The following is a 17315-nucleotide window of genomic DNA, read 5'->3' on the forward strand; positions in this document are numbered from 1 at the left end:
AGACTGTATTTCACTGCTACTGTCAGTAGTGCAAAGTACTGTCTGTATTTCACTGTTTTTGTCACCACAAGGGGGTATAGTGTGTATTTCACCGTCTCTCACAGAAGGAGCAGATTCAGTCTGTATTTTATTGTCACCAGGAGTAAGTGCAGTCTGTAATTCACTGTCTCTGTCAGCAGGAGTTGGTACAGTCTATAATTCAATTTCTATCACCAGGACAGGGTACAGTCTGTATTTGACTGTCTCTGTTACCAGGAGTTGGACAGTCTGCATTTTGCTGTGTCTGTCACCAGGTTGAGATGCAGGCTGTATTTCACAGTCTCTGTCACCAGGATGAGGTGCAGTCTGTATTTCACTGTCTCTGTCACCAGGAGCTGGTACAGTTGGAATTTCACCGTCTCTGTCACCAGGATGAGGTTACTGTCTGTATTTCACTGTCTGTCACCAGGATGAGGTACAATCCGTATTTCACTGTCTTTGTGACAATAAGGGGTTACAATCTATATTTCACTGTCTCCATTACCAGGACGAGGTACTGTCAATATTTCACTGTCTCTGTCACCAGGACGAGGCACAGTCTGTATTTCACTGTCTGTCACCAAGATAAGGTACAGCCTGTATTTTACTGTCAATCACCAGGTTGAGGTGCAGTCTGTATTTCACTGTCTCTGTCCCCAGGTGTTGGTACAGTCTGTATTTAATTGTCCGTGTCACCAGGATGAGGAACAGTCTGTAGTTCACTGTCTCTGTCACCAGGATGTGGTACAGTCTGTATTTCATTGTCTTTGTGACAACAAGTGGGTACAGTCTGTATTTCACTGTCTCTGTCACCAGGATGAGGCACAGTCTGTAGTTCACTGTCTCTGTCACCAGGACAAAGTATGGTGTATATTTCACTGTCTCCATCACCAGGACGAGATACAGTCAGTATTTCACTGTGTCTGTCACCAGAATGAGGTAGTCTGTATTTCACTGTCTTTGTGATAACAAGGGGGTACAGTCTGTATTTCACAGTCTCTGGCACCAGGACGAGATAAAGTCAGTATTTCACAGTCTCTATCACCAAGATGATGCACAGTGTATATTTCACTGTCTCTACCACCAGGAGTTGTTACAGTCTGTATTTCACTGTCGCTGTCAACAGTGCAAAGTACTGTCTGTATTTCACTGTCTCTGTCACCACAAGGCAGTACAGTCTGTATTCCACTGCCACTGTCAGTAGTGCAAAGTACTGTCTGTATATCATTGTCTCTGTCACCGCAAGGGGGTATAGTGTGTATTTCACCGTCTCTCACAGGAGGAGCAGATTCAGTCTGTGTTTTACTGTCAGCAGGAGTAAGTGCAGTCTGTAATTCACTGTCTCTGTCAGCAAGAGTTGGTACAGTCTGTAACTCAATTTCTATCACCAGGTCAGGGTACAGTCTGTATTTGACTGTCTCTGTTATCAGGAGTTGGAACAGTCTGCAGTTTGCTGTTTCTGTGTCACCAGGAGTTGGTACAGTCTACATTTCGCTGTGTCTGTCATCAAGATTAGGTACAGTCTGTATTTCACTGCCTCTGTCACCAGGAGGAAGTACAGTCTGTATTTCACTGTCTCTGTCACCTGCACAAGGTACAATTTGTATTTTACCATCTCTGTCACCAGGAACTGATACGGTCAATATTTCACCATCTCTGTCACCAGGATGAGGTACAGTCTGTATTTCACTGTCTTTGTGACAACAAGGGCGGCACGGTGGCACAGTGGTTAGCACTGCTGCCTCACAGCGCCAGAGACCTGGGTTCAATTCCTGCTTCAGGTGACTGTGTGGAGTTTGCACGTTCTCCCCGTGTCTGCGTGGGTTTTCTCCAGGTGCTCCGGTTTCCTCCCACAGTCCAAAGATGTGCGGGTCAGGTGAATTGGCCATGCTAAATTGCCCATAGTGTTAGGTAATGGGTAAATGTAGGGGTATGGGTGGGTTGCGCTTCGGCGGGTTGGTGTGGACTTGTCTCTGTCACCAGAATGAAGTAGTCTGTATTTCACTGTCTCTGTCACCAGGAGCTGGTACAGTCTGTATCTCACTATCGCTGTCAACAGTGCAAAGTACTGTCTGTATTTCACTGTCTCTGTCACCACAAGGTGGTACAGTCTGTATTCCACTGTCACTGTCAGTCGTGCAAAGTACTGTCTGTATGTCATTGTCTCTGTCACCACAAGGGGGTATAGTGTGTATTTCACCATCTCTCTCAGGAGGAGCAGATTCAGTCTGTATTTTACTGTCACCAGGAATAGGTACAGTCTGTAATTCACTGTCTCTGTCAGCAGGAGCTGGTACAGTCTGTAATTCAATTTCTATCACCAGGATGGCGTACAGTCTGTATTTGACTGTCTCTATTACCAGGAGTTGGTACAATCTGCATTCGCTGTGTCTATCACCAGGTTAAGGTGCAGTCTGTATTTCACTGTCTCTGTCCCCAGGTGTTGGTACAGTCTGTATTTCACTGTCACTGTCAACAGCGCAAAGTACAGCCTGTAATTAACTTTCTTATCAAGAGTAAGTACAGTCTGTATTTCACTGTCACCTGGATGAGATACAGTCTGTATTTCATTGTCTCTGATACAAGGAGCAGTTCATAGATTCATTGAGGTGTACAGAACAGAAACAGACCATTTGGTCCAACGTGACGACTAAATAAACATAGTCCCATTTGCCAGCATTGGCCCATATCCCTCTAAACCCTTGCCATTCATATACCCTTGCAGTTGCCTTTGAAATGTGTCATTCTACCAGCTTCCATCACATCGTTGGCAGCTCATTCCATACATGCAGCACCCTCTGCGTGAAAATGTTGCCCCTTAGATGCCTTTTAAATCTTTCCCCTCTTACCTTACACCTATGCCCACTAGGTTTGGATTCCCCATCCCTGGTGAAAATGTCTATTTACCCTATCCATGCCCTGCATGATTTTATAAAACTCTATAAAGTCACCCCTCAGCCTGCGACATTCCAGGGAAAACAGCCCCAGTCTATTCAGCCTTTCCCTATAGCTCAATCCCTCCAACCCTGGCTACAGCGTTGTAAATTTTTTCTTAAACTTCTTTCAAGTTTCACAACATCCTAAATCAGGGAGACCAGAATTGCAAACAGTATTCCAAAAGTGGCCGAACCAATGTTGTGGCTGTGCAGGACATAACTGAAACATGTTAGGAGGCAGTACAGTCTGTATTTCACTTGTGTTCCCTCCCTCATTATGAGGGGGGGAGCAGGCTGTAATCTGGTTGAACCCTGTTTATTGGCAGGTGAGATTGTGCAAGTGTTAATATTTGATCATAAGTTGTCTGAATTCAGTGTGCTGCGAGGCTGCTGCCCTCAGTGTTTGTTCATTGCTTTCAAAATATCTGAATGCAAATGTAAACTTTGTTTTATTGTGTCAGAAATGAATCACTGAAATGCAAACAACCTGAAGCAACTTTAAGGAAAGAAGACTTAAGTTTCAGTGAAATTTTTCTCTTAGCGGAAAAAAAGTGTTTTAAATCTAGTGTCTAGGTGCTGCGCCTATTCTTGGTTGTTGTAACAATGATGAAATGTTAATATGGGGTAGCTGGGTCGGATCCTAAATATCTTCTCATTTTTTATCGTCCTGATCTGAGACCAGTTGAACCCCCTCTTGAGCTATTAATTTTGTAACTGAGTTCTCCAGATTTCTCTTACCTTTAATGCACAGTGACAACAACACATCCACTGAGTAAATCTCCACTGGATCTGCATTTGACAACACCATGATTTTTCCCTGGATTTGTCGCAACAAGTTTTAAAAATTTTGCGCACCCAGAAAATGCGGGATAAAAGGTGACCTGGAGAGAGGAGGAGCCAGTGAGTGTCACCAGAAGCTAACAGCAGGTGGAAGGAAGAGAGGGTGCAGATACCAGATAAAACAGTATGAGGAAAGCAGAGGAGACATGGGAGTGACATCACAGGAAAAACATGAGTTGATTCCATGTTGAGCAGCTGCTGCCAGGGATTGTATTTCAACTCCAAATAGTTGTAAAACATAAGCTTTCCAAACTAGCTCAGGAAAGGAAAGAATTTTGTAGGCACAAGAGAACAGACTAGTTTGTAAGGGCAAAGAATTTCTACTTTATCAATAATCTTCAGTTTTTAATTAATTGTTCAAGAGTTACAGTACATTAAAATAAGGGTACAATTAGTAAAGAATTTAAAAGTATGAGTTAAGGTATGGCAGGACAGCTTGATCATGTGGAATATCTGATATGGGGAATCATGGTCAAGATGAGCCCATTTGTAGGAAGTGTCACAGGCTGCACAAGCATGAGATCCGAGTTTCAGAGCTCAGGATGTGACTGGAGTCAGCAAAGAATTATGTGGACAGCACGCTTAGAGTGGTGGGAGCACACACAGTGTAGGGTAATGACACATCAGCAGGGGTGCAAAAGAAACAAAAACTGAAAGAACCCAATGGATGCTATAAATCAGAAACAAAAACAGAACTTGCTGGAAAAGCTCAGCAAGTCTGGCAGAATCTGTGGAGAAGAATCAGAGTTAACGTTTCGGGTCGCATGATCCTTCAAGTGCAAGAGAAACAGGCAGGTATTGTGGGAGTTCCCAGAGGACTCAATCACTAACCAGCTTTCCGTTTTCGACAGTTGTGATGGCGATGAATTTTTGTTGAGGCACAGCAACAGTCAAGCCCATGGCACCATGGTGGCACATTTGTACAGCAGGGGAGGAAGAAGATGGAAAGGTAGAACTGAAAAGAGATTGAGGAACAGGCATGCCTTCCTGCAGTTGTTATTGTGACTCCAGTATGGTTTGTTGCCTCTGCTGTTCAGGTTGAGGATGTTGCAGAATGATTGCAGGGCATGATTGCAAGGCATTCTTCCAAGGGAGAGTGAACAACTAGAGTGCCTGATCCATGTTTATATTAATGATGTAAGTAGGAAGGGGGGGTATGGTCCTGCAATTGAAATTTACAGAGCTAGGTAGTAAATGGAAAGACCTCTAGTAATCTCCAAACTACTCCCATGTGCAAGTGAATACAGAAATAAGAAGATACTACAGATGAATGTGTGATTGGAAAGGTGTTGCAGGAGGAGGAAGGGCTTTAGTTTTCAGAGACACTAAGACCATCTGGGGAAGAGAGATAGCACCTGAACAAGTTAGATCACACTTGAACAGATCTGGGACTGAGTTACTTGCAGACCATTTTGCTAATGCAGTTGGGGAGGGTTTAAACTAACTCAGCAGAGGTGCGGGAACATATTACATGATAACTAGGGTGCACAGAATGCTAGGATAAATAGATAACACTAGAATAGAGAATAGTAAGTAAATACGTGGAGTTGGAGTAAAGGATAAATTGATGAAGCCGTAATTAGGTATACACTGCATGTAAGTGTAGTTAATAAAATTGGGAAGTTACAGGTACAGCCTGCATGATGAAATTATAAAGTTGTGGCAGTAACAGAGACCTGGCATAAGGAAGGCAGGTCTATGAGTTCAGAATTCCTAGTTACAAGGTGTTCAGGAAAGATAAGAAAAGAAAAAGAAAGAAGAAAACAGTTGGAAACAATGTTCTATCACAATACCTTTGCTTTCTGTCACTCATCAATTTTGGATCTAACCTGTCACTTCCCCTTTGATCAGATGAATTTCTAATTATCTGATACGCCTACCATATGAAAAAAGGAGATTAAGGGGGGACCTGATTGAGGTTTACAGGATCATGAAGGGTATAGACAGGGTGGAGAGAGACAAGCTTTTTCCCAGGGTGAAGGATTCAATAAATGGAGGTTACGCTTTCATGGGAGAGGTGGAAAGTTTAAGGGGCTCAGTTACTCGCTGCAGGATTCCTAGCATCTGACATGCTCCTGTAGGGTGGTGGGTATTTGGAACACGTTGCCAGCAGAGGTGGTCGAGGCAGGCACAGTAGATTCATTTAAGATGCGTCAGGACAGATGCATGAGTAGGTGGGGAGTAGAGGGATACAAATGCTTAGGAATTGACTGACAAGTTTAGACGGTACATTTGGATCGTCTCAGGCTTGAAGAGCCAAAGGGCCTGTTCCTGGGCTGTAAATTTTCTTTGTTCTTTGTTCGATGGAAACTTAGCAGAAGCTTTGCTAAAATCAATGTTGACCACATCATATGTGCAACACTCATTGACTTTCCTTGTTACCACCTCAAAACATTCAATTAATTTAGTCAGACACATCTTGTTACTATTGGGTAAGTAGTAGAATAGAAGCCTGCATATTAATGAGGTGAGATTCATGTTAATAAGGCTAATATCAATCAATAATCTCCGTTAATAGGCATCTCACTGTTCCCTCATGAGAATCGTAATTTCTGGAACTTTGTTAGAAAATGGTTTCCCTAGTGCTGAAAAATTTTTCATGACACTTCTCCTGGATTTCTCATCATAGCCTACATTGTTCAGGGTCTTATAAGATTCTACCCCTTGTAACCGTTTGATACAATTAAGTGACTTGCTGGACAACTTCAGAGGACATTGAATGTGAGACTAAGTCAGCTATAGACAGAAATGGATCAATATTACAAATACTATGCCTGCAGGAGCATGTCAGATGCTAGGAATCCTGCACTGAGTAACTGACCTCCTGACTCCCCAAAGCCTGTCCATAATCTACAAGGCGCAAATCAGGAGTGTGATGGAATATTTCCCACTTGCCTAAATGGATGCAGCTCCAACAACACACCAGAATTTTGTCACCATCCAGAACAAAGCAGCCCATTTGATTAGCACCATGTTTAGTACCATAAACATTCATTCCCTTCACCATGAACATCCAGTGACAACAATATGCACCATGAACAAGATGTAATGCAGTACTTCACCAATGTTCCTTTAGCAGCAACCTCCAAAAATTCTAACACCCAGAAGGGAAGAAGGCAGTAAATGAATAGGTGCAGCACAAGTGCATTTCCCTTCAGAGTTTGAGTCAAAATCCTGGAACAACCTGGCTAACAACATTCTACACCAGATGGACTGTGGTGGTTGATGGGCAAGGGAGCAGATTGTGGTACGCCACCACTTTCCAAAGAGCACTTGCAGTTGGTAATAAGTGCTGGACCAGCAAACATCCTGTGAAAGGTTTCATGAAAGCTAAAGTCAGTAGATTTCCTTTTCCAGAGGTCAAGTGAACCCTCGTATATTCCTCTGTGTCCACTTTTAATGTTAGTTGCTAACAAATTTGACAAATAAGAGTAAATGAATGTAGTAGGCTTGGAAAATAGACCAAGGAGCAGATCTGGAAGGTAGTAAGTATTGCAGATGCTGGATAGTCAGAGTTGAAAAATGTGGCATGAAAAAGCACAGCTGTTCAGGTAGCATCCAAGAAAGAGGAGAGTCAACGTTCTGGGCATAAGCCCTTCATCAGGAGTGTGGGGAGATAAGGGGGCTGACAGATAAATAGGAGGGTGGGGGTGGAGCTTTGGGGAAGGCAGCTTCTTCCTACAAGGAGGTTGAACAGTTCATCAACTTCACTAATACCTTCCATCCGAACCTTATGTTCACCTGAACCTTCTCAGACACTTCCTGCCCCTTCTTGGACCTATCCATCTCCGGCAACTGACTCAACACAGACATCTATTTCAAACCCACCGACTCCCCCAGCTACCTGACTACACCTCCTCCAACCCTCACCCTCCTGTAAAAATGCAATCCCTTACTCCTAATTGCTTTACCTCTGCTGTATCTGCTTCCAGGAGGAGCAATTCTACTCCAGGACATCCCAGATGGCTTCCTATTTCAATGACCACAATTTCCCCTCCCATGTGTTCAACAATACTCTCCAGCGTATCTCCTCCACTTCCCACACTTCCGCTCTTGAACCCCATCCCTTCAACTGGAACAAGCATAGCATACTCCCTCCCCGGTCCTCACTTTCCACCCCACTAATCTCTGAATGCAGTGCATTATGCTCCACTGTTTCCATCACCTACAATCAGACTCTGCCACTAGAAACATATTTCCATTCCCACACCTATCTGCGTTTCTTAGAGACTGTTCCCTCCACGACTCCTTTGTTAGGTCCACGCTCCCCACTAACCCACCCTCCACACCCGGCACCTTCCTTGCTGCTGCAAGACTTGTAAAACCTGCGCCTACATCTCCCTCCTCACCTCCATCCAAGGCCCCAAAGGTTCTTTCACATCTGACAGAGATTTTCCTGTACATCCATGCAACTAACCTACTGTGTTTGTTGCTCTCGATGTGGTCTCCTCTACATCAGGGAGACAAGATGCCAACTTGCGGAGCATTTTAGGGAACACCAAACAATCCACTGCTGCATGACCGACCACTTCAACTCCCTCTTCCATTCCACCAAGGACATGCAAGTTTTGAGCCTTCTCCACTGCCATATCCAAGCCACCCGACGCCTGTAGGAAGAACACCTCATCTTCAACCTTGGGACTCTTCAATATCGACTTCACCAGTTTCCTCATCTCCCCTTCCCCCACCTCATCATCGATTTAACCCTCCAACTCGGCACCACGCTCTTGACTTGTCCGACCTCTACATCTTCCTTCCCAACTATCCATTCCACTGTCCCCACCAGTCTGTCACTATCATCCCCATCTGCGTCTAGCTATCGCCTTTCCACCTACCTTCCCCCCCCCCCCCACCCCCTTATTTATTTCTCAGCCCCCTTCTCCCCCGATATTCCTGATGAAGGGCTTATGCCCAAAACGTCAACTCTCCTGTTCCTCGGATGCTGCCTGACCTGCTATGCTTTTCCAGTGCCACACTTTTGACTCGAGGGGAAGATCTATGGAATGAGAGGTAGCAGATCTTTAAGCAGATATAACTCTCAGCAAAAATGTATTATTATCAAAAAGAAGGACTTGATAAAAAGGATGAACCACATGTGATTAACAAAGGCTGTCAACAAATATATCCAATCAAAAACCTAAAGCATACAATGTGACAAGAACTAACAGAAGAGGACTGGGAATTATTTTGGAAACTAGCAGTGTATGCCTAAAAATCCAATAAAAAAATGAAAAAAATTGATTATGAAAGTAAATTGAAAAGAAATAAAAAAACAGCAAAACCCTTTACACATACATAAACAGAGTGGTTAAAATGAGAATGGACTCCTGGAGGATGCAACTGGGAAATTAATAATGGGGAACAGGGAAACAATGGATATTTTAAACCAATATTTTGCTTTGGCCTTCACTTCGGAGGACACTACTAACATCCCAAAGATGACAGGAATAGTGCTAACGGAAGAGAAGGTCTTATTACAGTGTTTATCACAAGTGTTACGACACTGGGTAAACTCTCCTGTTTACTGTAAACCAGCAACACAGAAAAGATTTACCCGGTGCAGTAATCTATGAAAATTCAAGATGCCAAGACCTATTTAAAGTGAAAATAAACAACTTTATTTCTTAAAGTATAACAGAGAATAATTGACTAACAACTATTTACAACTCTCTAAACTATCTTTTACCTTCCCTTCTATAATACTAGTCTGATAAAACTCCCAGTTATGATTTACAAAACAAAACTTCTTATCTCAAAACCAGGCACTTTTCAGTTTTCTCTGTATTCGGGTCCTCTTTTCTTCTTTAGATTAGATTACTTACAGTATGGAAACAGGCCCTTCGGCCCAACAAGTCCACACCGACCCGCTGAAGCACAACCCACCCATACCCCTACATTTACCCCTACCTAACACTACGGGCAATTTAGCATGGCCAATTAACCTGACCCGCACATCTTTGGACTGTGGGAGGAAACCGGAGCACCCGGAGGAAACCCACGCAGACACGGGGAGAACGTGCAAACTCCACCTACCTTCGGGAATTGAACCCAGGTCTCAGGCGCTGTGAGGCAGCAGTGCTAACCACTGTGCCACCGTGCTGCCCACAGAATCTTTGTGGAGATTCTGCTTCATAGGTTACTGATCTCTAAAGATACCTTTTAACAGAGCTATTTTTCAGACAGTCTTTACATGCTGGTAGCTTGGCAGTTCTCCTCTCAACTGTTCAGTTTTCCTTGGACTTATATCCCTAAAGCGTCGGATTGTATTGTTGGCTTTTAAGATAGTTAATGTACTAAATTTAAACTGGATTGGAGGCTAATTTTTCTTGGGGTATAATTTAAACTGAATGGCCTAATTTGAATCTGTTTTGTCGTTTCCAGGTAACCAGCTATCCTAGTTACCCCAGTAGCTGGAGCACATGTTACTTTGTATCTTTTTTTCAGAACACTTGGTGCTGTCAGGTCATTTTTGCTAGCTTTTAACTCTCCTAAAGGGACAGTACACCCACAATTCATAACAAGAGACAAAGCACTTGAAGAACTATTTGGACTGTCGGTAAACAAGTAACCAAGACCTGATGGCCTACACCTAAATGTTTTAAAGGAAGTGGCTGAAGAGATAAAAGAGGCATGGGTCAAAGTATTCCACACCTTACTGAATTCCAAGAGGATTCCAATGGATTAGACACTGCCAGTGTGATACTCCTGTTCGTGAAGGAAGGAGGCAGAAGGCAGGAAGTAAGGCCAGTTGACCTAATATCTGTCTTTGAGAAAATGCTAGAGTCAATTTTTAAGGAAGAAACAGGATTACAAAAGCTTAATGCAATAAAACAGAGACAACATGATTTATTGAAAGGAAAATAATGTTTGAAAAATTTGCTACAGCACTTTCAGATATAAAATGCAAAGTTGATGAAGGGGGAACCAATAGATTAGTGTATTTGGATTTCCAGAAACCATCGATAAAGGGTTATTGCAACAGAAAGGAGCTGACACTATAAGGGGTGATCTATTATCATGAATTGAGGATTAGTATACAGAGGATCATCAGGATTTATGCCTCTTTTTCTGGCTGGAAATATATAAGTAGTGGTTCTATATTAGTGACTTGCTGAATGGAACTAAATGTAATGTATCAAATTTTGCTGCTGATACAAAAAAAAGTGCAAGGAAATGTGAAGAGGACATAAGGAACCTGCAAGGGCATATAGGTAGGCTGGTGAATGAGTGAGCAAAACTTGGTGGATGAAATTCAGACATTCATGGAGTCGTAGAGCAGTACAGTATGGAATCAGAACCTTTGGTCCAACTCATCCATTCTGACCAGATATCCTAAATAAAACATTTACCGGCATTTAGCCTATATCGCTCTAAACCCTTCTTATTGATATACCCATCCAGATATCTTCTAAATGCTGTAATTGTACCAGTCCCCATCACTTCCTCTGGCAGCTCATGCCATACATGCACCACCCTCTGCGTGAAAAAGTTGCTCCTTAGGTACCTTTTACATATTTCCCTCTTACCCTAGGTCTGGACTCTCCTCACCCAGGGAAAATACCTTGTCTATTTACCCTATCCATGACCCTCATGATTTTATAAACCTCTATAAGGTCACCCCTCAGCTTCTGATGCTCCAGGGAAAACTCCCCAGCCTGTTCAGTCTCTCCCTAAAGTTAAAATCCTCCACCTTGGCAACATCCTTGTAAATCTTATCTGAACCCTTTCAAGTTTCACAACATCCTTCGTTTAGCGGGGAGACCAGAATAGTATGCAGTATTCCAAAAGTGGCCTAACCAATGTCTAGTACAGCCACAACGTGACCTCCCAACTCCTATACTCAATGCACTGACTAATAAATGCAAGTATACCAAACATCTTCTTCACTATCTTATCTACCTGCAACTCGGCTTTCAAGGAACTATGAACTTGCCCTCCACAGTCTCTTTGCTTATCAACACTTCCCAGAACTGTATCATTAAGTGTACAAATCTTGCCTTGAGTTGCCTTTCCAAAATCCAGCATATTTATCTAAATTAAACTCCATCTGCCACTCCTTGGCCCAATGGCCCATTTGAACAAAGTTCCATTGTACTTTGTGGAACCTTCTTTGCTGTCCACTACACATCTAATTTTGGTGTCATCTGTAAACTTAATCGTACCTCCTGTGTTCGCATTATTTATATAAATGACAAAAAGCAGTGGACCCAATACCTTGCAGCACACCATTGGTCACAGGCCTCCAGTCTGAAAGGCAACCCTCTACCACTACCCTCTGTCTTCTACCTTTGATTCAGTTCCTTATACAAATGGCTAGATCTTCCTTTATTCCATGTGATTTAACCTTGCTAACCAGTCTACCATGAGTAACCTTGTCGAATGCCTTACTGAAGTCCAGATAGATAATGTCCACCACTCTGCCCTCATCAATCCTCTTTGATATTTCTTCAAAAAAATCAATCAAGTTAGTGAGACACGATTTCCCATGCACAAAGAAATGTTGTGTATCCCTAATCAGTCCTTGCCTTTCCAAATACATGTAAATCCCATCCTTCAGGATTCTCTCCAACAACTTGCCCATCATTGATGTCAGTTTCACTGATTTATAGTTCCCTGGAATTTTCTTACGATCTTTCTTAAATAGTAGCCAACCTCCAGTCTTCCAGCACTTTTCCTGTGGCTGTCAATGATACAGATATATCAGCAAGGAGCCCAGCAACCATTTCCCTAGCTTCCCACAGAGTTTGAGTATACACCTGATCAAGTCCTGGGGATTTATCCACCTTTGTGTTTTTAGACATCCAGTACCACTTCCTCTGTAATATGGATAATTTTGAAGATGTCACCATCTATTTCCCCATGTTCTCTACCTTCCATATCCTTCTCCATAGTAAATACTGAGGCAAAATACTCATTTAGTATCTCCCACATCTCCTGCGCAGTGGCCTTGTTGGTCTATAAAAGGGCCCTTTTCTTTCCCTTCAACACTTCTATCTTTAATGTACTTGTAGAATCCCTTTTAATTTCTCTAACTCTATTTGCCAAAGCTAACTTATTTCTACTTTTTGCCCTCCTGATTTTCTTCTTAAGTATACTTCTAGAGATTCAATCGATCTCTGCTCCCAATATCTACAAAATGCTTCCTTTTAATTGACCAAAACTCAATTTCAGTCATCATCCAGCTGTCCCTACAGCTACCAGCCTTGCCCTTCGCCCTAACAGGGACATACTGTTTCTGGACTGTTGAGTTAAATGTTGGAAAGTGTTTGGTCATGCACTTTGGTCAGAAGATTCAAAAGGCAGATAATAATTTAAATGGGTAGAGACTTCAAAAAGTGGCAGCACAGAGGGGTGTGTTTGTGAATGAAACACAAAATGTTATCATGCAGGGTAGAACAAGTAATTAAGTCAACAAATAAAATTTGGGCTTTCGTTGGTAGGGGTTGGAGTTTAAAAATAGGGAAGTTCTTTTACAACTGTACAGAGTGTTGGCAAAACTGCACTGGAATACTGTGTACAGTTTTTTTTCATGTATTTAAAAAATGGACATACTGGTTTTAAAACTTGTTCAAATGAGAATCACTGGGTGCTTCCTGGGATGAAGGGGTTGACTTATCAAGAAAAGCTAATCAGCTTAGGGCTTTATTTATTAAGAGTTAAAAAAAAAGGGTGTGTTTATTGAAACATGTAAAATTCTGAGGGGTCTTGATAGACTGGAAATTGAAAGAACGTTTCCATTAATGGGGCGTCTTGAACTCAGGGAGATATTTACAGACCAAAGGGACACTGATTTAAAGTGGAGATGCAAAGGGCTTTCTTCTCCCAGGGAGTAAGGAATGTCTGTACTTCTCTACCTGAGAGCAGGTTAGATCACTATAAGTAATTAAAGAGGAGGTAGATGGATTGTTGAAATATTGAGGCGTTGACAGCTAAGAGGAGGTGGCAGAGAAAGGATTTTGAGGACTGCGGCAGCTCAACCGTGATCAATAGAATAACAGGGCAGGGTTAAGGGCCAAATGGCCTTTTGTTTCTCCTATTCCTTATTTTCTTATGATTACCAATGGGGGCAGTGTAGGGAAAAGTCACAGAAGTGTTTGATCAGCCATGATTGTATTAAATTAGGCTTAACAGGCTGTTCAGTTTTGAAGAAAATATTGCTTGGGATCACTAATGTAGTACAGTGAGCAGAATTGCAGGGAGTACTCTAAATCTGATCCAACCAATGTTTGAGATTAAAATTAAAATTAGAATTATTGTCATGTGTACTCAAGTGCAGGAATATAATGATAAATTTACAATGTCGCTCCTGACAGCGCCATCTTAGGTGTAAAGTACCTTAAGTACAAAGGTTCAATATAGGTTTAGCATTTTTTGTGCTTCAGAATAAAATCTGTTATTTTGTTTGCTTTTTTTGTGACCTTGCGATAGGAACATTTGCATTTCCAAATTTCCAACCAAGTTGCAAACTATCCTGATTTGTGTATACTATTCTTTCACTATTGCTGTATCAAACTCCTGGAACTCTAGAATTCACCGCATGTATGAGTGCCTTCACTTTCCAGAGTGCAGGAAGTATTTCTATTGCCCTTCAGAGCCCCTGAAAATTGTATAGCTCTGAAACTGTATGACCCCATAGTGCCTCAGGTTGCAACTCAGTCAATAATGTTCCATTCTCCCATCAATCACTCTGTCATTTACTGTCTATACTATTGCAAACACTTAAACAGTTTAAATCAAGAATGGAAGTACTTGCATTGCTCTAGCAGCTTTCACTATTGTAATAGATTGCAACATGTTTTCTGGCCATTTTTTGAAGAACGGTGACTGCTGCACTATGTTATACCATAAACCATACTGAGATAATGACCATATAACCTGCTTCATGGATTTGTGTCAGAAATATGGCAAGTTATTTTACTCATTGCCTGCATGGAGCTGCCTGAGAAGTGCTTGGGTGAGAACTGAAGTCAATCATCAATTTGTCCTCTGAACTAAAAGTGTTATTTTTTTAAGTTGACAAAAGAAGAAGGTAAAAATGTTAATCAAACAGTGATGGACAAAAATATACATACATTACAACTTAAGGCAGGGATAGGGATCTCACAGGTAACTCCCAGAATCATTTATTTCCATGTTATAACAATTCTACCCATTTTCTCATAAGACTCATGCAATTCTAATGAAAGGAATCTATATCGCGAGGGTTTTTTGTTCAGTGTCTTAAACAAAGACAGCAGTGAGTGGTTGGCCCTCGATTCAAGTTCCTTTCCTTTTACTGTCATCACACTGCTGCCAACAGTCACAGATGGAGTTATTCATTTAATAGCCCCATTTAGTTGGCATCGCAAAGCACTGCTGAGTTAATCACACTTCAGTCATGCTTCTGTGTGTTGCATTCTGGCCTGTGAACCTGAATGGTAGATTTAAGTCCCAATCCAGAGACATGACCAGATAATTCACCGTTCTAGAGACTGTTGAGGAAGCTTAGGTCTGACAGTGGTCTGGTCTTTTGGATAAGATGCTCAACCGTGGCTTCAGTTACCCTGTCAAAAAATGTGGCGCTGGAAAAGCACAGCCAGTCAGACAGCATCCGAGGAGCAGGAGAAATGTTGTTTTGGACATAAGCCCTTCATCAGGAATGAGGCTTGTGGGCCATGGGGACTGTGATATAAATGGAAGGGAGGTGGGGCTGGGGAGAAGGTATCTGGGAATGCGATAGATAGATAAAGGTGGGGGTGAAAGTGATCACTTGGAGAAGATGGTGGAGCCAATAGGTGGGAAGGAAGATGAACAGGTAGGACAGGTCAAGGGGACGGTGCCGGGTTGGAAGATTGGGACTGGGATAAGGTGGGGGAAGGGGAAATGAGGAAACTGGTGAAATCCACATTGATCCAAGAATCCCAAGGCTGAAGATGAGGCATTCTTCCTCCAGGCATCAGATGGTTAGGGTTTGGTGATGTAGGAGGCCCAGGACCTGCATGTCCTTGGCGGAGTGGAAGGGTGAGTTAAAGTGTTCAGCCACAGACCAGTAGGGTTGGTTAGTGCAGGGGTCCCAGTGATGTTCTCTGAAACGATCTGTAAGTTGGTGACCTGTCTCCCCAATGTAGAGTAGACCACATTGGGTGCAGCGGACACAGTAGCTGATGTGTGTGGAAGTGCAGGTAAATTTCTGTTGGATGTAGAAGGATCCTTTGCAGCCTTGGACGGAGGTGAGGAAGGAGTTGTGGTTGCAGGCTTTGCACTTTTTGCAGTGGCAGGGGAAGGTGCTGGTAGTGGAGAGTGGGTTGGTGGGGGCTGTGGACCTGACAAGGGAGTCGTGGAGAGAATGGTCTGTCTGAAACACAGATGGGGGTGGAGGTGTGAATACATCTCTAGTGGTGGGGTCTATTTGTAGGTGGCGGAAATGGTGGAGGATGACGTAATGTATCCAGAGGTTGGCGGGGTGGAAGGTGAGGACCGGGGGGGGTTCTGTCTTTGTGACGATTGGAGTGGTGAGGTTCAAGGGTGGAGATGCAGAAAGTGAATGAGATGTGCTGGAGGGCATCGTTGACCATGTGGGGGGGAGAAATTGTGGTCTTTGAAGAGGCCATCTGGGATGTTCTGTGGTGGAATTGATTATTCTGGAAGCAGATGCAACAGAAGGAGAGGAATTGGGAATAAGGGATAGTGTTTTTATAGGAGTCAGGGTGGGAGGAAGTGTAGTCCAGGGAGCTGTGGGAGTCGGGTTTGTAGTGGATGTCTGTGTTGAGTTGGTCATTAGAAATGGAGATGGACAGGTCCAGGAAGGGGAGGGAGGTGTCCGACATGATCAGGTGAACTTAAGGTTGGGGTGGAACGTGTTAGCAAAGTTGATAAACTTTTCAACCTCCTCGTGAAAGCACAAGATGGTGCTGGTACAGTCATCTATGTAGGGAGGAAAAGGTGGGGAATGGAGCTGGTGTAGCTGTTGAAGATGGACTGTTCCACACACCTGACGAAGAGGCAGGCATAGCTGGGGCCCATGCGGGTACCCATGGCTACCGCTTTGGTCTGGAGGAAGTGGGAGGGTTTATCTCATTCCCCTTGGCCCACAATCCTCATTCCTGATGAAGAGCTTATGCCCAAAACGTCAATTCTCCTGCTCTTCAGATGCTGCCTGACCTGGTATGCTTTTCCAGCAACAAATCTTTCAACTCTGATCTCAAACATCTACAGTCCTCACTTTCTTCCAGTTGCACATAAAAATAACTTTTTGGCACTGTTGCAGAGTCTTCCTGGTCAATTTTTATCCATTAACTGGCACCCATTAAACAGAACATGGAAGGCTGCCACATCCTGGCTGCTGGATAGTCTTAAATCAGTGACTATACTGTAAAAGGTCTTGGTTGTCCTAAAAACACACTTCCTGAGTCATGAGGGTGCTAAATAAATGCAAGCTCTTTCTTCCCCCTCTGCTAAATGTCAAACAGAACTTTGTTGTCAGTTCTCTGGCCTGGAACAGAGAGAGGCTTGCTTGCTTGAGCAATATGACCTCTCAGTGCT

The sequence above is a fragment of the Hemiscyllium ocellatum genome, chromosome 18, assembly GCF_020745735.1.
Source record: "Hemiscyllium ocellatum isolate sHemOce1 chromosome 18, sHemOce1.pat.X.cur, whole genome shotgun sequence".
Lineage (NCBI taxonomy): Eukaryota > Metazoa > Chordata > Chondrichthyes > Orectolobiformes > Hemiscylliidae > Hemiscyllium > Hemiscyllium ocellatum.